The sequence below is a fragment of the Etheostoma spectabile genome, chromosome 22 (genome assembly GCF_008692095.1).
Source record: "Etheostoma spectabile isolate EspeVRDwgs_2016 chromosome 22, UIUC_Espe_1.0, whole genome shotgun sequence".
Lineage (NCBI taxonomy): Eukaryota > Metazoa > Chordata > Actinopteri > Perciformes > Percidae > Etheostoma > Etheostoma spectabile.
This window is the reverse complement of record NC_045754.1, coordinates 13,078,262-13,085,045: the sequence shown is the minus strand read 5'-3', so window position 1 is coordinate 13,085,045 and position 6,784 is coordinate 13,078,262. Positions and strand designations below refer to the sequence as shown.

Genomic DNA, 6,784 nt, shown 5'->3' with positions numbered 1-6,784 from the left:
TATGAAGAAATGTACCTTGAGCTTTAATTGGGCAGAAAGCGCATAAAGAGCTGTTAATTATTTTCATGTGATGCATTTTCACGGGGGTGAGATATGTCCTATGTATGAAATTATAGTGAATCTGCTGATCTGGATTTTGAGATACCTCTGGAATGTTGGACCATACATTATGCCAGTCGAGAGCGGGGTCTGGGCCTTCAAGGACTGATCCTCTCAATAGGAAGGGCAGAGCGTCCAAATATCACCAAGAACTGATAAAGCCTGGATACCATATCACAGTTTTTAGACTGCAAAGTAAATGACTTCCGAATAGGATGGATAGGCAAAGACCTCTGCCAAGGGACAGCGTATGCCTTGAGTCTCATGCCTGACTGTTCTGAGTTGGAACAAGCTGGGGTTTGTCCTGCAAAGGGAGTAACATGACACTACCAAAGAAACAATGAGTCCATGTTGTGCAGCAGCCAAGCATCCAACCTGTCCTGACAGTTGCTGCTGTTACCAACTCATTCAGCTGTTGTAGGGTTTTGAAATGGCCTCGAAGGCTAAATACACCAATCATGTTTGTCTAGGCTTGCTCTGATGTTTTGTGAAACCAACACACCTACACATAAATTATATATTCCGTCCCCACTTAATTGTGTGTAGAGCAACAGTGCTGAGTGCAAGAGGTTAGCTTTTATTGCAAGAGTGAGGATCTGACTAGCATTTATTGAAAGGGTAAATACACCATGAATTGCTATAGTGATCTAGCTGGAGTCAGTATTATCCCCTTACCTGGGAATTGGAGCATAGGGACTTGAATTGATGATGTCATCCGGCGACACTCTTTGTCTATTGTAAGTGAATTAGTCACCCAATGGGTTTTATTGAAATGTAGGTTTTGAGTCAGAAAACATTCACAATCCAATAAAAACCCATCATGGTTGCTGACTGTTATATAGCATCCTATCAGTAATTCACTGTTTATGAAGCAGCACTATATTTTTTTTCCACATGACATCACCACTACATTCTGTCTCAATAGCCGCTTTCTGACCGGAGGGATTTTTGCAGTTCCTAGAACCCTTTTTTTCTTGTGTTCCAACTGGACCAATTTGGGGATTATTAAGTTCCTCTGGACACTTTAACTCTTTCAGCTCCTACTTCAGGGCAGGGTCTTTTCCCTTTCCGCATAGTGATGGTTAGATGGCTGTGTTATAATAACAAAAGATCAGTTCCTGTGGCCACTTGGCCAGTGTGAATGCAAATGGTAAACCGGTTTTGGGGGAGAGTAGGTAGTAGAACTGTTTAGAAGTGGACTGTTCCTTTAACTACGTTCCTGTAACTACCTGGTTGGAAAGAGGCTTATGCCACTAACTAATAGTCACCACTCAACAGAATTCTGTTTAAGGGTATACTTTCTCTTTTAAAAAGCAGTGTTAGTCAGTCACACAGTCAAGGTTTGTGGGTCTCCTCAGGTCAGAAAATGAAAGAACAATATTGAGAAAAAACCATAAACACTGTCCAAAAGAACAGTGAAAAAATGAAAAAGGGCAATATCTCATCATAATTAACTATGCTGATTTTAACTTCACACTGAGGCTCAGACATCCACTAAAAATCCATGAAATGATATCTGTAATGAGCGTAGCAGTGGTACAGTAGAAGTTCATATAAAAACAACTGGTTGACCTAGTATACTGAGTGACTTACGTAATCCCCTCCAGCTCTTGGGGCTCTGAGACATATCAGAGAGTGTCTGTGCCAGAGTCTCCTCTTTGCTGTCACTGGAAGTTCTCCTGTTATTCACAGTGCAAAACTAGGTATTGTTTGAATTCTTGCTTGTATAACACAATATAGTATATTTTATTCAGCTTTTCATAACTGTTTAATCATATTTGGCATATACACTCATGAATTGTTTATCACTGTTTGGTTTTAATGCATAGGAATGAGGAAAAAGGCTCCGGCTAGGCTACCTTTGCCAGAAAGTCCACCCTCCTCCCTCCCAAACTGACCTTTCTCTTGGATTATCAAAATGTCACTCAGCAGTTTCCCAAAAAGAACACCATCTCAATTTCTCCCTCGCTAAACTGTATGTGTGTAGGCTCTTATTATCTTTGGATCGCACCGACAGCTTCTTTGAGAAGAGCTGTCAGACAGCAAGAGACAGACAGAGGGTAAGTCCAACAGTAAACTCAAAATATCAAAGGCCCTCAGGCTGTACCTGCCAGGAAGTGAACATAGAAGCTCTGGTCCATTTGCTGTCACGCATTGCAAGCTTCACATTATACTGGCTTTGTAGATGCTCTTATTGTTTTTGAACCCAACTCAATGTCCTCTCTGACTTAAGATGTCCATGCAGCTTCACTGCTGTTGCAAAACAGTCATACTGTGAATGTGACAAGCTAAAGCAGGGGACTCTGTATGAGCTACCACGCTAAGAGGAGTGAGTCCACACATTGCTCATTTTTTCTCCCCTTAGGGCGTACCATCTTAGTGTTTGCACATAGGATACAGCAACATGGAAACCTGTTGCAGATGCATTCTTGATTTTTCAATTTTTGTTCCATGCTGATGTGTATTCTGTCCTGGTTTTGGAGGCAGTCACTGGAAAGAGAACTCCATTATGTCTGAAACTGTGTACTCACTTTATTTCCTTTTTGTCACAGATCACTCAAGATACATTATTTACTCTGTAGATGTAGCCGAAATGTAGGTCAATACATTGTAGTGTGGACAAAATGAACATGTTACAAACAATTTACCTACTAACACATCGAGCAGACAGAGCAGTATGGACATCCCATTGGATTCATCTTTATTGCCCTCTGACGAAATCCATTATTCAGTAGTATTTTGTTTCTGGTTTGAGCCACCAACACTTGAGAAAACCCCCCGTCTCTCATTGCTTTCTAAATTCTTAATTTTTTTCCCTAACGTTTACTTCAGCAGTTTCCCGCTGGGTGGGTACGGTACAGTTGGTTTCTCTGTAATTATTTGCTGGGAAAAGCCTGCCTTTGGTTTTGTGTAAGCAGTGTGTGAATTTTATTCCAGAAAGTTGTGTTGCGAGCAAACACACCTTATCATTGTCAATTGGCTTGTCAACTTTGTTGCTTTGCGAGATGGGGTGGATATGAGAAACAAAATGACAATAAACCAGGAGCTAGTAGCTATATTGACATGGTTCACTGCCCCTTGCCATGCTATAATGGTAGTGTTTGTTAACTTTAATTTATTCATTAGCAGAGGTGGGTAGTAACGAGTTACATTTACTCCGTTACATTTACTTGAGTAAGTTTTTGAAAAAATTGTACTTATAGGAGTAGTTTTAAATCACTATACTTTTACTTTTACTTGAGTAGATTAGTGAAGAAGAAGCTGTACTCTTACTCCGCTACATCAGGCTACAATGAACTTGTTACTCGTTACTACGCTTCATTGTTTTTACCCCAGCGTACCTCAAACCTCATTTTAATGTTTTATTTTGACAGAGAGAGAGAGAGTCTTCCGCTGAAGGCTCTACCGCGTGACTGTGCTTAACCAATCACACGCCGTTGTGCAGTCACGTGACCGTACTCGTTTCAGCAGCGGGATGGCCATAGACATATGAAGAGGTTAGCTTTACAGTCGTAGCAAAGCAAAGACGTCAGAATCAAACGTCGCCAGGGCAACGCAGACCAGGAGGACCCCCCCCCCCCCGGCCTCATAGTGAAAGCAGGTTATCTTTTAGGAAAGTGCGAAACAGCAGCTACATTATGCGGCATCTTCTGTGTCGACCAAAACAAACAGACATGTAGCGTTCAACAACTCAACATCTAACCTGAGGAAACGAGCGGTAGTTTTAGTTTTTGCGTGGATCAGTGGAGGTTTGTCTTTTAGGTCACCACACACAGTATATATATATATATATATATATATATATATATATATATCATACAGTATGGTTAACACATGCAGTATCCATCCAAATTTGATGTTACAAGTCTCTTCACTTCAACTGTTTTGTAATTAATAAATTAATTTTAATTTATTTTATTGATTGGATGAACTATAATTGCCTTAAAGATGATTATTTTGTATTTTGTCTGTCTGATTGATGCTGGTGGTAAGAATAAATAGACGTTACTCACAGTTACTCACTACTTGAGTAGTTTTTTCATCAAGCACTTTTTCTTTACTCAAGAATTATTTGGACGACTCTTTACTTTTACTTGAGTCATATTGTCTGAAGTAACAGTACTTTTACTTGAGTACAATTTTTGGCTACTCTACCCACCTCTGTTCATTAGTCCCCCTCTCCTCCTCTTCATCGACATGAACCTTTTCTTCTTTAAAGTGTTATATCTGGTGCTGATGAAAGTTGGTGATGTTGTTGGGCATTTTGTTATTGAAACTTTTCTAAGAAATCCTTTAAAAAAATGAGAACAATTCTGAGTAAGAAGATAATATGTTGATTAGTTTGATCACTTCAGAAGATCTGAAGAATAGTGTTCCTTCTTAGAGACACATGTGATTCAGTTGTTTTTGTAAATAATGCAATGAAAGAGATGCAGATTTTAGGCAATTTCCTTAATTGATCCTCTGCCACATTATGATCTTATCATCTTATTATCAAAGGCTTAGAAATCATTATCAATTAATTGTTAACATCCCTACTCGCAATGGACTTTTTTATGATTAAGAAGTGTTTCCTGCACATACATGGGATGTTTGCTTCACTGTAAGATTTAACTTAGACCGAAATATGGTTCAACTAATGCCACTGTATTTGTGGAACAACTGTGGCAAAACAATTTCCTATCCAAGGTCAAAAGAACCTTTAATAATTTGTAAACACAGACTAAATCAAAAGGAGTGCTCTTTTGCACCAAATTCAAGGCCACTGCATTCACTGGCCACCTTTTCTCTCGAGTTTGCAAACCTGGCAGGGAACCCAATGGGACAACTGTACCTCTGATCATTAGGATGGCGAACACATGCTCCTCCACAATAAGCTGCACAATAGTCACCACATGCTCACCCATGATAAGCACCAGGCTATAAATGATTCTGTTTGTTCGTTAATGTTTTTACCGAGACTCCCGAAAGACCCACAAAGCCTTTCCAAAAATATGAAGTGCAGGAGCTGAGAGCTGATGTCAAGGCAAGCCTCGAATGAGTAATAAAAGCTTTCCTGATTTGTGTACCCGAAAACCTTTTTTTATCAGCATCCTTCATATTCCTGACAGAAGTGTATCAACACAGAAGTTAAAATCAGGCAGTTTCATTCTTATTTCCACTGGAGCAGAGGCCAACTAGTCAACCTGCTGATGAAACTGGCAGGCATTACTGGGGATGGGAAAGTGTTAACAAGGGAAGAGACGGCAGCTCTCACTGTTTGACTTGGAATCAGATATATGTCCATGTATGTGTGCAGTTTAAAAGATCCTTCTGCCAAAGTGGAGCTACAAACAAGTGGGAGACAGTACTAGACCGACTAAACTCTATTGGAAAAGCAGACATGCTTTGTGGCAGCATTTCCCCTTCTAGCGTGTTGTAGGGCTGCAGCTGACGATTATTTGCCTTCATTATTATTCCATTGCTTATTAAAATCAGAGAATGTATTGATGAAAGCCCATTGCAAGTTCTCAGTCCAAAGGGCAAGAGGTCTTACCAGGATTTTGAATGTGCTGTATGTGTTAAAGTATAGTAAATGTGTTGCGATAAATTGTTCTACAATCAAGTCTACTGCTACATTTCCCTGAAGGTAAGGGAGACATAAGGAAGGATGAGAAGATGTGCTTGGTTTCTGTCTCTTGTCTCCCCTTCAGACTACTTGCAGACACGTAATCAGCTTGTAACCCCAAAGGTTGACTGCTTTTCAGATAATGAGCAGTGGAGTAGTCAACATGGCAGGGCCAGTGTTTGCTCTGAAAACATAAATAATTCTTTTATCTATACGGACAAGCCAGTTTAGAATTTAGAAGGACATCTCAACATTTTCTTCTTCTTTTTTTTTCTCCTTTCCTTTTTTTTTCCCACTGATACATCCATACATAATATATTATTTCTCTCCACTGATGCCTCCTGTCCCGGGACAGGTGATAAATTAATTATACCACAAACAGATGAGATGTATGAAGAGAAACCCTCTCATTTCTCTCTTCCTCCTCCCTTTCTGTTTCAACTTCTGTTGCTTGTATTTATCTGTATTATCTATCTTGTGTTGACCTATTATCTGTTATTGTCCATGCACTTGGTTTGTACCAAGCAAATAACACATCACACTTACTGAGGGAGATGGAGGAGGAAAAGGCATGAGTTAAGGAGGCAATGTTACAGTTAATGGTAATTTTTAACAATTGCAAGTTAGAACCGGTTCTTGATGCCCAATCCTAAATGGATCCCTCCAGCGGGCATGAATTTTTGGTTTTGACTGACAGTCATACTAGTAATTTCATTAGTGCAATATCTGTATGGGATGGAACATTAGCTAGTTTATAATATAACTTCAATTCCTCAAGTTGTTAGCCGCTGCTTACGCCCATCTGTTGTGTTAGCATGTCCTGCCTTACTTTGAGGCTCTGTACATCACTCCATATTTCTGATCACTTGGTAATATACAGTACGGTGTGCGTAGGTTACAGAACTACCAGTTGCAGTAAGCGTTTTTAAGTCTGGACATCTCGTCCTTTAGGCAGTAGCACACTACGGGAGTTGACAGTGCATCTCCTAGGAATGCCAGCTCCCAGGCGTCAGTTGACCGCTTGAAACTTAAAAGGTGTTTTGGGCATCCAGATAGCGCAGTGGTCTGTGCGGATGC

At 40.1% G+C, this 6,784-nt stretch overlaps 1 protein-coding gene and 1 long non-coding RNA gene across 10 annotated transcripts in view; one reads left to right on the top strand and one right to left on the bottom strand.

The window, feature by feature from the left end:
• arfgef1 (ADP-ribosylation factor guanine nucleotide-exchange factor 1 (brefeldin A-inhibited)) overlaps nucleotides 1-6,784 on the top strand; it is a 54,843-nt gene that overhangs the window by 1,741 nt on the left and 46,318 nt on the right. The gene's annotated exons all lie outside the window — the stretch shown is intronic.
• LOC116672590 (uncharacterized) overlaps nucleotides 1,123-6,784 on the bottom strand; it is a 17,327-nt gene continuing 11,665 nt past the window's right edge. The window contains exon 3 of the long non-coding RNA XR_004327593.1: nucleotides 1,123-1,343. This is a non-coding gene — a long non-coding RNA (uncharacterized LOC116672590). The remainder of the gene's footprint in view (nucleotides 1,344-6,784) is intronic.